At 34.1% G+C, this 17,095-nt stretch overlaps 1 pseudogene across 1 annotated transcript; it reads right to left on the bottom strand.

The window, feature by feature from the left end:
* Positions 1 to 1,421: 1,421 nt before the first annotated feature.
* LOC309630018 (heterogeneous nuclear ribonucleoproteins A2/B1 pseudogene) lies at positions 1,422 to 13,036 on the bottom strand (annotated as a pseudogene). The gene has a single exon. The product of its transcript is annotated as a heterogeneous nuclear ribonucleoproteins A2/B1 pseudogene (transcript).
* Positions 13,037 to 17,095: the final 4,059 nt, after the last annotated feature.

The raw sequence follows: 17,095 nt of genomic DNA on the forward strand, positions 1-17,095 counted from the left end.
TTGAGAATCTTTTTTTTTTCAAACTAGTGATTCCTTGACTTCATGCTTGACATGGACATTGACATGAGGACTCCTTTAAAATTACTCTACAGCCCCCTCAAAACTCTTGGCCCATAACTATGGACATCACTGCACTTAACATTTCTAAAGATCACACTTCTACGTAGTGACATATTTATAAAAAGAACCTAATATGGTTCTTAACACACAGTAGGTATTCAGAAATGTTATTTCTCCTTCCCTCACCCTTACCATGATTTTCTCAGCTGTGACAAAGACAAAAGAAATGCTAGTAAGTTATAATTGTTACCAATCTACCCTCCTTTTACTGTCCTCTTTAGGCCAGGTCAGGCTCTCCTATATTGGGAAGATTCCAAGTATAAGTAAAGTGGGAAAGGATATTAACAAAATGACTAATGTTACCCATACAATAAAGGCCAAGGTGTAGGAGGATGGGGAGGGTCTAAAGTTTATGGAGACTGGGTAGATGGAGAGAACTACTAAGTTGAAAGATGAGGAGATGACACCTGAAAGCAACGGGGAGTGGGCAGTTGCCAGAAAAGTGAAATAATTAGCAAGCCATTGGAAGAGAGGCTTTCTAGAAGTTTGGGGAAGCACTGTAATTGGAATACCCTTTGTGAAGTTTTTTGAGAGGGTTTATAGTCAAGATTCAAACTGCTCCTAATTAAACTTTTGTCACCAAATTTTAGTTTTTGTTTGTTTTAACTGTAATTCTTTACCTAGGCCATGCTTAAAGTAAGAGCAAGCCAACCTGCCTTCACCTGGCCCTATTCAAATTCTCTAAGTAACTTGGGTGGGCAATACAAAGCTGAATTTGGAAATATTCCTGGAATTATCCTACATGAATGCCACTCAAACAAGAAGGAAATTCTTAACAATTGGTTGGCAAAGAGCAAAAGGTATTATAAATACACATCTTGTCTCTCTTTGTAGAGGCTTATAAAATGCTGACAAAAATATGTCTAGTACCTCATCATTTGATACACTGCCCAATAAAAAAGGAAGCCAGAGTGGCTAAGATGATATGCCATAAGGAACTGAGGCTGTGTGGAAAGAAAAAGGTATTCAGATTCAGCATATATAATGTGAAGGGACAGTTTGTTTTACGAGTTTATAGAGTGAAAGGAAATACTCATGAAAGGTTTTGACCTGAAGAGCCAAAGAAATTAGAATTTTAGAAGTTTTGTGATCTGTTGGTCTTTTCAAAAGACACTATTAAATGGTCAAATTGTTTTTACTTTTTTAAATCCCTTTACAAATTTAAAAAATTTTTTTATTTACTTATGGTATGCGGGATCTTCGTTCCCCAACCAGGGATTGAACTCATGCCTCCTGCAGTGGATGTGTAGAGTCTTAACCACTGGACCGCCAGGGAAGTCCCTAATTACTTTTTTTTAAAAAAATGAGTCTCTACTGAGATTGGCTGCAAGGAAAGATCCAACTAGCCTAACTTGATGCATGTTACAAAGAAATAAGCATGTTTTTCTTTTTTAATCTCCTTTTCATTCCCTTTTATCACCTACAAATAAATTTTCAGAGGGTCAATTTTGCTTATCTATCCACAGAGTCTATGACAATATCAAGTACATAATACTCGTTCAATGGATTAACTAATGAGTGATTGAGTTAACAATCTAATTTTTACAGAGGAAGAACACACCAATTGATTGCTGTTGTCTATATTGATAGGACTCGTTTATTCTGGACACTTAAGAGACCTAGAATATTTTGTTTTCAATTTTCTGACAAGGAAGGCACACATTGAAAAAGAATCAGGAATTATGAATGATGTCCATGTCAAAGAGTGGTCAACTGAGTGGCTATTCATATGTTTATTAGAAATTTGTTTTCTCGCCATTTTATTTCCATCCAGTCACCTGTGGAAGAGATACTCATAAATATTTTATTGAATAGCTTTCATTTTAACATAAGCAGTAAGTTGGAGAGCAGATGCTTCCACATCTACAGGATTGTCTTTGTGATGAAGCCAAATGCCAGGGCTGCTTTGGCAAGAACTTTAATACTGGTTAGGTCTCAGGATCAGCTGTCCTCATCAGGATTTATTATTATTTTCAAGTTATCATATGATAACTTTAAATATTTTATTGACTAGTCTGAAGAAAGCCCTTCAAATTCTCAACCAAAAACAGCATAATTTGCGGATAATTACTTGACAGCTCCCTTTCTGAACCTTGGACCATGCTATGTATCCTCTCTTCAGCCTTACTCTTCAGAGGCCACTTTCTCACCATCACTCCGACTCACATAACACCTTCTAGACTTTAGTGATTCCAGTGATTGATGTGGGAAGCTCTGGTCCAAGTTAAATTCCACACTATCTCCTTTCTCCCTCTGCAGGGTCTTTGCTTCTTCCTTTCACCTGACATAGCTCAATTAATTCTACCTTGGGCAATTTTTATTTTATACCCGTTAAAGGTATTTTATACCTGTTAAAGGCTGGCAGTGTACTATATTTGGTCACACAGGTTTCTGAGGGCAATGACACAGGGGACATTCAAGCTGAATTAAATTCTTCATATTCAATGTGAGTTTTTTGCCACAAATTCCTGGTCTTACCCTGGTGAGATGGACTGTATCATAAATCAAATATAGTGGCTTAAACAAATAAGTTTATTTTTCCTACATAAGAAGCCCAGAAGTAGTTGATTGCAGGATTGTTTTAGTAACTCAGCAATCAGGGATGACTCCATTTAGCCTTCTCATTGTGGTTGCAGGATGGTTGCAGAGGCTCTTGCCATCATATCATATTTGGCCAAGAAAAATAAAGAAGAAAGAAGAAGCAGCACTAGCAGATGTCCACTTGCATGTCATTAGCCAGAAGTCTGTCACACGGCCAACACTGATAGGATGTTACTTGGGCCAATCTACAATGTCTGCCACACTCCTATTTACCACTTTCCATTAAGGTCTAGGCTTAAAGCTCCTGCTTTAATATTTTACTCAGCCCTCCAGAACTGAGGGCATCTCTGAAACAGAAGGTCTTCTCCATCTCACTAATCTAGTGGCAGGAAAAAGAACTCAAACAAAAAATGAAGGGGGATATTTGTACCGCTTCATTTCTCCCACCAAGTCCACCACTACCAACCACCATAAAAGCACATTTATTTAATCCTTGATGCTCTCATTTGGTTTCTCACATAATGGTGTCCATCTTCTCTAAGGAAGATAATTCACTTCTGGAAATAGGAAAGGCTCACGTCAAAATGATACTCTGAATGTAGTATTTGCAGCTTAGAGAATGTCAGTTCCAAGCACCAGGGCATTGTTTAGAATTGTTCACATCATATCTGGTTTTTATCTTTATCCTGGTTCTCAATAATATTGAAGGACCAGCATGTCACAGAAAAACAATTTGCTTTTCTAAATTTCAAGGGCAGATTAATATTCTTCCTGAATTTCAAAACAAACAAAAATTGTCCAGTCTAGGAATTTGGCCTTTAGTGTTTTCTTTTCCTCCAACTTTGTATTTTAGAAAATTTGCTAAAAGATAACAACAAACACCTTTATATCCTTCACTTACATTCACCAATTTTTAACATTTTACCATCTCTAAATATTTAAGCATTTAGCTCCTAAGACCCAAGATGTTCCCTTATATAATCGTAATACAATGCTTATATTAAAGAAATTTATTATTGATCTGTTGTTATTATCATATCTTGTGCATATTCTAATTTCTCTTATTATTCCAATAATGTTCCATATGTCTTTTTCCTCCTCTCCAGGGCTCAATCAATGCATTTAATTGCTATAACTCTCTAGTCTACTATAATCAAGACTGTCTTTTTTTCTCTTGCATGACACTGATACTTTTGAGAAAAGTAAGCCATTTGTTTGCAGAATGGATTTGATTGTTTCCTCATGAGTAGATTCAGGTTAAGCATCTTTAACAAGAATACTACATAGGTGGTTTTGTATCATTCTCAGTACATCATATCAGGAGATGGATGATGTCATTTTGTCCTGCTACTAGTGATATTAAATTTGATCATTTGGTAAAGGTCAAGTTCACCAAATTTCTCTTCTGTAGTATTAATTATCTTTTCCCTTTATAATTCATAACTAATCTCTGTGGTAATATGTTGAGACCGTGCAACTATCCTGCTCCTCAACAATCTTAAACCCAATGGTTTTAGCATCCATTGAAGATTGATCCCTAAATCAATTCCTAAAATTTTGGTTGCAAAATGATGATTTTCCAGTTTTATCACTCCTCCAATATTTATTAGATGGCATTTTTCTATTAAAAAAGAGATTTTCCTTCACTCCCTTCCTCCTTGGCCCTTTGAAAATTAGCTAGTATTATTATAGTTCATGGATTCATTCCTTTTCCATGTATTATAAATCATTTCCATCATTATTTATTTTTGAGGCTCAAATTATCCTAAATTTAGCCAATGGAGCCTCTTCAAACAAGATTTTATGTCCTCTTGAAATACTCCTATCAACTTTTGAGAACTTTTACTCTCTGACATAACAAAATGTACCAGACCCACCTTGTTTCCCTGGACACAGACCCAGAGCCAGCCATTATCCAAGGAGCTCTGGCTCCTTTTAGAGAATGGTACTTATAGAAGTCAAGATCTAGGTGCTAAGTATGCTCACTGTTACTGAGGTACTATTGCTATTAGTTTTATCAGTGGACAGAGCTAGGAAATATGTATCTTAAAAAGCATTAACTCATATTGATAACTTCAATTAAACACTTATAGTGTTCTTCCTTTCCTCCCATTCCACATTTACAACTTCCTTTTTCCACAGTTGGAAATGAATGTTGTACCATCAATACCAATATATGTACTTATTTGTTCACTTGTAAAATGTTTGAGAAACAGTTTCAGACTTACTACACCCATACTACCACCACTAACTAAATGTATTAAAGGTCAAGATTTCCTTTTGTCCTTGGAATTTATCCCACTGGCAATATAGTCAGAGTATGATCAATTTGATATGCAATTATATATTTTCTCATATTTGCATTCAATTTTAGAGTTTTTGCAGTTCTTTGTTGAATTAATATTTCTTGAATATGAAAATAATAACATGGTTCAAGTCAAATCTATATAAAAATGCTCAACAAAGTTTCATTCTTTTTCCTATTTTTTCTAATCTGTTTCTACATATCTTCTGTAGGTAACAAATTTAATCATTCTCTGGTTTATCCTTCCTGTGTTTATTTTACAAAAATAAGTAGATACATCTCCATAAACACAAACATACACATTTTTATTTCCCCTTCTTTCTTTTCACAGATATATACACCATATTTCTGCTTAAACTATATCACTTAGAGTTTTTTTTATTCTTTTTATATTTGTATATTATTTAATTCTGTGGATATACTTTTGTTGATTAGCCTAATCACCAATTATTGGACATATAGGTAACTTTCCAATAATTTGTTGCTATAAATAATGTCATAACGAGTAAGTAATGCATTTTGTATGAGTGTGTTACTAAAGGCGTACCTTTAGGGTAAATTTCTAGAACTGATTTCTAGGTCAAAGGGTGTGCAGTTTTGTTATATATTGCCAAATTTTCCCCCATAGGAGTTATACAATTTAACATTTCTAGCATCAATATTAAAAAGTACCTATTTCCCCACAGTCTGAGCAATAACAAAGTGTGTAGTCAAACTTTTAAAATTTTCCCAATCTAATCAGAAATGAAGCTTTAATTCAAGGTAGCTTTAATCACATTTATAGTAGTATGGATGAAGTTGTACATCTTTTCAAGAATTTAAAGACCATTTTCTCATATCTTATGCTGCTAGGTCTTTGTCTCCTTATTTTTTTCCTTTTTTTAAGGACTTGCTATTTCTTGATTTCTTATAATTCTTTATATTTTTCAGAAGTTAGCTCTTAGGATAAATGTTATACAAACATTTTCTCCCAGTTTGTAATTTATATTTTAATTATATTTTTGGCTCTTTATTTTCTAGGTAAAAATTGCTTCTTTATGTTTTATATTTACCGGTCTAATAAAAGAAATTGCATCAGGATTTTGAGACTCAAGTAGAAAGCTTTGCCTTTATGCAGATTATAAGGAAATGTATTCATGTTTTCTTCTACTTCATATATGGTTTCTTTAAAAAAAGAGAGATTTAGACTTCTGATACTTTTGGAGTTCACTTTTGTGTAATCTATGAAATATAAATTTGATATTACTCTTCCAAATGACTATGCAGATGGCCAGTTGCATTTATTAATAAGCCAATATTTTCTACAGTGACTAAGGTGTCATCTTTATCCTATTGTATTTGGGTTTATTTCAGAACTTTCTATTCTGTTCTACTGTTCTTTCCATCCATTAATATGCCAATACATAACTGTTTTGATTATAGAAAGCTTATAATATGTTTCAGTATCTGATAAGTATGCACTGCCCTGTCACTCTATGCTCTTCTCCAAGATTTCATCATTATTCTTGCATGTTTACTTTTCCACGTGAATTTTTCCATATTAACTTCTGTAGCTACAAATTTAAATTATGTGAATTTTTATTGAAATTGCATTAGGCTCATATATTAACTTAAAGAAAAATGACATGCATATGATATTGAACCCAAAAACAAGGAATGTTTTTGCTTTTGCAAATCTACATTTGTGTCTTTCGTGTTTTTTCCTAAGCCTTTTTTATATTTTGTTGCAGTTTAAAAGGGATTCTTTCCTATTATATCTTTTTTACTGGCTATTGTTTGTGCAGTTGAAAGCTATTGGTTTTTCTATGTTAATTTTTATATCCTATTACTTAATAGAATGTTTATTATATGAGTTTTTTTTCATAACTTATTCCCTTGCATTTTCAGAATACTGTCAAATATTTGCAAATAGGTGTAGCTTTCCTTCTTCTTTTCCAATTTGGTCTATATTCCCACACAATGTTAAATAATAGTGGGGAAATAGGCATCTATGCCTTGTTCTTGATCTCAGTATGATTGCTTCTATCATGTGCATGTGTGTGTGTGTGCATGTGTGCGTTCTTATTCCATTAAATATTATCAGATAAATGGGTATCCACTGTGTCAAGCCTTTCTGAGTAACTATGATTTTTCTCCCCGGAATTAATATGAAGAAATTGTCTTCATTGATATGAAAATATATGTTAATAGATTTGCAAATATTAAGACATCCTTACGTTTTAAGAATAAATCTCACTTGGTCATAATGTATTATTTTCCTATATAACTGTTCAATTCCGTTTGCTAATATTTTATTTAGCATATTTACATTAATGTTCACAAGGAATATTTGGGGGTTTTTTTGTCTTGTTTTGTTTTCTGCTACCATCAGATTCAGGAACTAATGTTATATTTGTCTCATGAAGTAATGTGAAAGTTTTTGTTCACTTCTGAAGCTCAAGAAAAATTTATATAGCATTAGGATCATCTAGATGGTAACCATTTCATACAATGCCCCTTTGGAAACACCTAGACGGGGTACTTTTGTTGGGGGATTTTTTTTTTTGATCTTTCACTATTCTCCTGTGAAACTAGTCTATTTCACCTCTTTCTGCAATAGAATTATTTTTACTTAATTGAACGTTCCTAAGAAAATTTATCTCTTACTAAGTTTACAATGTATCTGCATAGAGTTACACAAAGTATTCTGCTATGACATTTATTATTTCTCTGTCTCTCTAGCTATTTTTTCTTGTAGTTACTTATTTTGTATATATGTGATTTATTGCTTTCTTTATTAGGTTACATGTCTATTTTTGTTACCTTTTTAAAAAATAACTTTTTTTTTTTTACCATAATAGCAAATAATCAAACTATAATATGGACTAAGGAACTGAATAGACATTTATCCAAAAAAGACAAACAAATGACCAATAGGTACATGACAAGTTACTCAACATTACAAAAGATGTAAGGTACAGGATGACCAAAATTAGCACAGCTGTAGGATGTATATCAAAGTTGTTAAGGCAGTAAATCCTACCAATATTCATCGCAAGAAGAAAAACTTTTTTCTGGTAATCATTTCATAATGTATGTAAGTCATATCACTACCCTGCAAACTCTGATATCATAAAACAAGAAAAATATTTAAAAGGTAACAACTAAAAGTGCAAAATTATCAAAGAGGACAAACTACTACTGTTTTACCTTTAGAATTATTTTATTAAATCTTAAAGGTATAACAGTTTCTTAACTCTACAGATGAACTAATTTTCTTTAGAAGAATGATGTTGTGTCTCATTACACCATGATTCTAGCTAATAGCTTTTCAAAATTTTGCGAAAAATCTTGAAAAAGGATTCAAATATCATCCAAAACTTTGAAATTTAACATTATCAAAGGGGATGCTTCCACATTCTTACAGAGACCACTGGAGAGACAACAATTCAAAAGCTAAGAAATGGTCTCAAAAGCATTTTTTCATACAATCTTTCCTCCACAGGAAGGTATTGTTCTTACATAATCAAGTCTACTCACAAAATGGCTCTCTGTACCTGCTCTGGTGTCTTCTGCCATATCACTGCATATTTATGCATGACAGATAAGAGTTTCCTGAACACCATTATTTCGATAACCTAAAGCTCTTCTGTTACCTCTGGGCTCTCAACGTCTCCTATTTATACAGTCAAGCCCACGGCAAATAGAAGCTCAGTATCAGCTGGTCTCTGCATAACGCCCATGTCTTCCACCGCCTCCTAGACCAGAGTTTCCTCCACCGTATGATCCTCCCACGTTCCGGCTATACCACTCAGTTTTCCACTCTTCAGTAAATCGTACTTAGAAGGTTTCTGCTTATAATTTCCCAAATCATTGTAATTACGACTTCCATAATTTCTTCTTCCATAGCTGTCAAAACCACCTCTGGATCCCCCATCCAGGTCGCCATACCGAGATCCTCTACCACCGTATCCTCCTCATCCCCCTCCATAACCAGGGCTAACCCCCAAATTGCCACCTCCAGATCCTCCTCCACACCCATGATAGCCATCCCCAAGTGTATGTCCTCTTCTATATCCATCAGCTCCCCGTCCAAATTTCCTTCCTCATCCTGGTCCTGCTCCAACATTTCCACCACCACCAGGAGAGTCTCCAAAACCGACGTTGCCTCCTCTTCCACTTCTAGAACTTTGGACTCCCTGCATTTTAGGTCGAGACAAGGCCTTTCTTACTTCTGCATGATGACCATTGATGCTATGGTCTTTCTGCAACACAAGCTTATCTATGGGATCATGGTCATTAAAAGTAACAAATCCAAAGCCTCTTTTCTTTCCAGACTCCCTAGCAGTAATTATCTCAATAGCATCGATTTTTCCATATTTCTCAAAGTAATCTCTAAGATGATGCTCCTCAGTATCTTCTTCAATTCCACCAACAAACAGCTTCTTCACAGTGACAAGAGCCCCCGGCTTTCCATAGTCCTCTCCTGGGACAGCACGTTTGGGCGCAACCGTTTTCCCATCAATGGAATGAGGTCTGGCAGCCATGGCAACATCCACCTCAGCCATGGATGAAAACGTGACAAAACCAAATCTTCCTGGTTTTTGGCTGGCAGGATGCCTTATTAACACACAGTCTGTAAGGTTTTCCCCTTGCTTGTAGTAGTTCCTCAGACTTTCTTCCATGGTTTCAGAGCTTAAGCCACCAATAAAGAGTTTACAGAATTGTTCCTTTTCTTTCTTATTCCTCTCCAAAGGAACAGATGTTGAAGTTTTCTTCATCGCAGGCTTACTCGCTTGAGCCATTTTCCCGAAGCTGAGGGGGATGAGGGAGATCTCCAAAGACTAACATGGACCGGAGGGTCCCGACCCCGCGGTGAGAACCGAACCTCCGCTGCTCCAGCAACAAGACCTGTAGGAGCACCTCCACCGGGGACCTGGTGATGCTGCTACTGCTCTGGAGCCGCTGCCGCCCTTGAACCAATTTGAGCAACTTTCAGTTTTTCTACAAAACGTCATTTTGAACCGAGTGACCTTTCCTGATCCAGTAATGAAACTTCTTATACATTTCCTCTACATTGATTTTTTTCCAAACTTTTAATTTTCTCTTCATTGTTATCTATTTTTGATACAGTTTTCCTCACTAAATTGGATATTCAATGAAGAGATCACTAACGTGGACTTTAAAGTTTTACACCAGAATACTTACCTATTGGTTTGCCCTTACAATGAGTTCAGATATCTTTTTTGAAAGAAACTATTCAGACTACAAAAAGGATTTTTCTTTTTTGTTGTTTTGTTTTTGTTTTTGTTTTTTATACAGCAGGTTCTTATTAGTCATCAATTTTATACACATCAGTGTATACATGTCAATCCCAATCGCCCAATTCAGCACAGCACCATCCCCACCCCCCTGCGGTTTTCCCCTCTTGGTGTCCATATGTTCGTTCTCTACATCTGTGTCTCAACTTCTGCCCTGCAAACCGGCTCATCTGTAACTTTTTAAAAAATAACTTTTTGGATTTAATATTATTTTAAAATTTTTATTATTTCTGCCTCATTAATTTTTCTTTTTATTTTAATAAGTCTTTCCTTAATTTTTATTTTTTAATGTTTTGTACACTTTTGGAGTTTTGAGTTGGGAAATTAAGAAACTTATTTTTAATTATACATTTCAACTGATATAGATATTTAAGGTTCCTCTGAAAAACGGTGTAAAAAATAGATTCTGATATGTAAGGATTACATTATTTTATTAAAATTTGCATTTATGGTTTTCACTTTCCTTTTTGTCTAGAAATGTTGAAAAAAGTGGTTTTCTTTTTATTTTTTTATAATTTGCAATGGGAAGAGCATTTTTCCCCAGCATTTTATTATACGTTATTGAATGTACAGAAGAGTTGAAAGGATTATACAGTAAACATCCATTTATCCACCACTGAGATTTTATTATTCTCAACATTTTGCTAGATAAGCTTTACCATATACCTGTTCATTTATCTATTCATCCAAAACTTTAATTTATCAATTGATCTGTTTATCAATTTATCTATTCATCTGTAAGTTCATCTCACTTTTTGAAGTGTTTCAAGTAAGTTTCAGACATTAGGATACATCAGCATTAAACAGTTTAGTATTTATATCATTAACTAGAATTCAGTATTTGTTTAGAGTTATTTTTGCTTTATTTTAGGTAATTTAACCTATAGTGAAATATACAAGCCATTAATGAGTTTTGACGAACGTTTAGATCTGTTATCCAAACACCTGTCAAGCTATAAGGCATTTCTGTCACCCCAGAAAACTCCCTCATACCTCTTTACAGTCAGTTTCTATTTCCAACACTTCAGAGAAAACTCTGTGTTTATTTTTTTTTAACATATATTAATTTTTGACTTATAGAACTTTACTTTTAAAACACTGCTTTTATTTTTTCACCATATATTAATTTCTGCCCATTACAGAACTTTACTTAAATGGACTAATTAATACAGTACATACTCTAATGTGTAAAGTTTCTTTCACTGAACATGATTTTTAAGGTTCATCAAAATTCTTGGCTGCATCAGTATTTTTTTTTAAATGGTGAGCAGGTCTCCCATTGTATGCATATACCACAGTTTATCTATTCTCCTGATGATACATATTTGGATTATTTCCAAATTTTGGCTATTATGAAAAGCAGCTTTGAACGTTTTTGTGGACATGTTTTTACTTCTTTTGGACAAATACCCATGAGTGCAATTGTTGGGTCGTAGGGTACCTATGTACCTCATTTTATAAGAAATTTCCATGACACAGAAGATTTTATAAAATAAAATAGAGACAAATTAGATTTTATCAACATTTTAAATGTTTGTTTTCAAATGTCACTATGAAGAAAACAAACAGGCAAGCCACAATCTAAGAAAAAAATATTTTCAAAATATCTGAGAACAGGTTTCCAAGAGATATATCTATCTATCTAATATGTCTATATGCATCTAACATATCTATATACATAAATAGATATACCTATACACGTATATTGATATATTTATGTATATAGATAACTATATAACTAATGTGTCTAATATCTAATATATATTACAGGTTTACACACATATGTGATAGATATATTAAAACAATAGAAATACACACAATGCAATAAAGATGGCAAATATTTGAACAGGCATTTCAAAATAGAACTATGTGAATGAAAAATAAGTATGTGAAGAAATATTCAAATCATTAGTCATCAGCAAAATGGAAATTAAAATCCTAATTATGGGGACTTCTTATTTCTAGTTCTGCATGTAAGGGAACTTGGAAGTCATCACTCCATCCTAACAAGTAAAAAGTTGAACATGATTCTTCTTGAATCCATGAAATAGGGGAGGACACAGGGCAAACCACTGCTCCCAAGATTAGAGAAACAGATAGCTGAATACAAGGAGTTGTTGATTACCAGATTACTGGAGCAGAGACCTACAAGGAGAAACTGCCTGTGGAAGCAGTGCTGGGATAGAAAAAGCTGAACTATAATTGATAAATTGCTGGAGATAGAGTGAGGGCAACTCTGAGAGTTAAAAACATCAAGAGGAAACCAGTCATGGGGGGCTCCGACAATATTGTGAGATGTACCTCCAGGTAAGGAGTCTGACCAAATTCTGACAGTATTAAATATCAGAGAAAACACCCTCCTGCTTCTGACAGGCAAAAAATATCATTTTGAAATATGCCAGAGCACTCAGTTCTTCCTACCAGGCCTGCCCTCAGGGGAAAATTGTTTAGTGAACTTAATACTAGCTAAAAAGATGTGTATTAAGACACATATAAGAAACTTGGAAGTTGTTACTCTCCCCTAACAACAAATGAAAAGCTGAAGAAGCTGAAAAATCAACAACTCTCCTTGAATTCTCAAGAGAGGGGAGGACACAGGACAAACTGCTGTTCCTAAGACTGGAGAGATAGATCAATACAGGGAGGCATGGCTTACTAGAGAATCACTAGCTGCAACCCCGCAGGAGCCAGTGCCGTGGAAGGAAAGCCTTGGCTGTGATCGATGAATCGCTGGAGGCTCAGGGCAGTCAGCTCTGAGAGTTAAAAACTTCAAGGGATCTAGTCTTGGGGGACCCACAATATTGTAAGATTTACCTCCAGGAGCTTGACTAGTTTCCTACAGTAAATATCAGAGAAAAGTCCTCTCCTGCTTCCTGCAGGGGGAAGGGAAAAGGAACCATCTTGAAATACTCCAGAGCACTCTGTTCTTCTTAACAAGGCCTGCCCTCAGAAGAAACTAGTTAAACTGGGTCTAACCTGCTGGGGAAGGGAAATACTCAACTCCAGCCCATTCTAGCCAACCTCTCCTACCTAAGGAGGGAGAAAAAAAACCCCTGAGAAACACCTGTTAAGTTCACAGGCTAGAGGCATAGGCTCCCTAAAAGACTGAGATCTAGTCAAAGGACTATAAAATGCCTTCCCTCCCCACAAACCTCACCATCATACTACTAGTGGCCTGTTTACAGGCAGCTCCTCTTACTCCTCTTACCTCTTGTCTGGTTATCAAGAAAAAAAATCACAAGACATACCAAAAGGCAAAAAAATGAAATAAAATAAAATATTGAAGAGATGGAGTAAGCATCAGAACCAGACATGGCAGGGGTGTTCAAAATATCAGACTAGGATTTTAAAACAACTATGATTAATATGCTAAGGGCTCTAATGGGTATAGTGGGCAGCATGAAAAAACAGATGGGTCATGTAAGCAGAGAGATGGAAATTCTAATAAAGAATCAAAAAGAAATAATAGAAATCAAAAATACTATAATAGAAATGAATACTGCCTTTGATGGACTTATTAGTAGATGTGACACAGCTGAGGAAGGAAACTTTGAGCTAGAGGATGTATCACTAGAATCCTGGAAAACCAAAAACAAAGAGAACAAGAAGGTTGAATCAATAGTTAATAAACTCCTAAAACTGAAAGTAGCAGGCCCAGATGTGTTCACTGGTGGATTCTACTAAACACTTAAGGAAGCAATTATACCAATTCTCTACAATCTCTTTCAGAGAGTAGAAGCAGAAAGATTACTTCCTAATTCATTCTATGATGCCATCATGACCCTAATACCAAAACCAGACAAAGATATTACAAGAAAACTGCAAACTAATGTCTTTTATGAACACAGATGCAAAAATTCTCAACAAAATATTAGCAAATCAAATCCAATAATGTATAATCCAATAATGTATAATGTATAATATACCATGACCAAGTGAGATTTATCCCATGTATGAAAGCCTGTTTCAGCATTCAAAAATTAATTATTGTAATCCATCATATCAACAGGCTAAAACAGAAAAATCACATGATCATATCAATAGATGCAGAAAACGCATTTGACAAAATCTAACAGCCATTCATAATAAAAATTCTCATTAAACTAAGAATAGAAGATAATATCCTCAACTTTATAAAGAATATCTACAAAAAAAATCTACAACATCATACTAGATGGTGAGAATCTCAAAGCTTTCCAACTAAGGTCAGGTACAAGGCAAGGATGTTCCCTTTCAGCACTCCTTTTCAACATCATACTGGAAGTTCTATCCAATTCAGTAAGAAAAGGAAAAGAAAGGAAAGGAAAGGAAAGGAAAGGAAAGGAAAGGAAAGGAAAGGAATAAAAATTAGAAAGGAAAAAATAAAATTACTTCTTTTTGCAAATAAATTTATTTTTCTATGTATAAAATCCAAAAGAATTGCCAAAAATCTCCTGGAACTGATAAGTGATTATAACAAGGTTGCAGGATACAAAATTAATACATAAAAGTCAAATGCTTTCCTATATATCAGGAATGAACAAATACAACTTGAAATTTAAAATACAATACCATTTACTTTAGCATCCATGAAAACCAAATACTTGAATATAAATTTAATAAAATATGTACAAGATCTACACAAGGAAAACAAAAAAACTTTGGTGAACAAAATCAAAGAGCTAAATAGAGATATAGTCTATGTTAACTGAGAGGAAGACCCAATATTTTCAAAATGTCAGTTCTTCTTTACTTGATCTATAGATCCAATGCAATTTCAATACAAATACCAGAAAATTATTTTGTATATATTGACAAACTGATCTTAAAGTTTATGTTGGCAAAAGCCAACACAATATTGAAGGAGAAGAACAAAGTTGGACTGACAATACATGACTTCAAGACTTACTATAAAGCTACAGTAACCAATACAGTGTGGTATTGGTGACAGAATACACAAATAGATCAGTGGAACAGAATAGGGAGCCCAGATATAGACCCCCATAAATATAGTAAACTGATCTTTGATAAAGGAGCAAAGGCAACACAATGGAGCAAAGATAGTTTTTACAAGAAACATTGCTGGAACAACTGGACATCTACATCCAAAAAAAAAAAAAAAAGAATCTAGATATAAACTTTACACCCTTAACAAACACTAACTCAAAATGAATCACAGATCTAAACCTAAAATGTAAAACTATAAAACTCCTAGAGGATAACAAAGATGAAAACCTAGATGACTTTGGGTGGCAATGACTTTTTAGGTACAACACCAAAGGCATGATCAATGAAAGAAGTAATTGATAAGCTGGCTTCATTAAAATTACAAACTTCTGCTCTGTAAAAGACAATGTCAAGAGAATGAAAAGAAAAGACACAGACTGGGAGAAAATATATGCAAAAACACATCTAATAAAGTACTGTTATCTAAAACATGCAAAGAAATCTTACACTAAATAATAAGAAAACAAACAACTTGATTCAAATTGTGCCAAAGACACTTGACAGACACTTCATAAGAGAAGATATACAGATGGCAAATAAGCACATGTAAAAATGTTTCACATCATATGTCATCAGGGAAATGTAAATTTAAACAACCATGAAATACCACTTCACACTTATTAGAATGGCCAAAATATGGAATACTGAAAAACTAAATGCTGGTGAGGATGTGGAGCAACAGGAACTCCTATGCATTGCTCCTGGGAATGCAAAATGGCACAGCCACTTTGAAAGTCAATGTGACAATTTCTTACAAAAGTAAGTATATCTTTACCATATGATATAGCAATCATGCTCCTTGGTATTTATCCCCAAAAGTTCAAAACTTATGTCCACACAAAAACCTGCACACGTATGTTTATGGCAGCTTTATTCATAATTGCCAAAACTTAGAAGCAATCAAGATGTCCTTCAGTGGGTGAATGGATAAATAAACTTTGGAACATTCAGACAATGGAATATCATTTAGTGCTAAGAAGAAATGACACTTGAAAAGACAGGGAGGAAACTTAAATGCATATAAGTGAAAGAAGCCAATCTGAAAAGGCTACATTTTGTATGATTCCAACAATATGACATTCTGGAAAAGGCAAAACAATGGAGACAATAAAAAAAAAAATCAGTGGTTGGCAGGGGTTGGGTGGAGGAGGAATGAATAAATGGATCACAGAGGATTTTTAGGACATTGAAAATACTCTGTGTGACACCATAATAATGGATACAATATATATTTGCCCCAACCCATAGAATGTACAACATCAAGAATGAACCATAATGTAATATATGGACTTTGGGTGATTATGATATGTTGATGTAGGTTCATTAATTGTAACAAACGTACCACTCTGGTAGGAAATGTTGATAATAGGGGAAACCATGTATGTGTGGAGGCAGGGAATGTATGGAAAATATCTGTACCTTCCTCTTAATTTTTCTGTGAATCTAAAACTGCTCTGAAAAAACACTGTCTTAATTTTTTTAAGGCATTAAAAAGACAAAGGAAAAGAAATACCAAGACACACCCACAATAATAAGTAACTCATTAAAAACTGAAAATACAAAGTGTTGGAAAGATTTGGAGAAACTGAAACCTCATACATAGTATAATTTTTACTTCCTGTTTCTCTTAGAGTTTAGTTATTAGGTGTATATATAGTTCTGATTTTATGATTTCTTGGTAACATAACATTATGAATATCTATTTTATGTAATATTATTTTATTATTATGAAGCATTCTTCAACTCATAATATACTTCTATTAATACAGTTTGTCTTTCTCATACATTATTTGTCTTTAAATAAAATTTAGCTTTTGCTTTTTTATTATTAGTGTTTCTATGT

Source organism: Balaenoptera borealis (genome assembly GCF_965194805.1).
Source record: "Balaenoptera borealis genome assembly, chromosome: 5".
Lineage (NCBI taxonomy): Eukaryota > Metazoa > Chordata > Mammalia > Artiodactyla > Balaenopteridae > Balaenoptera > Balaenoptera borealis.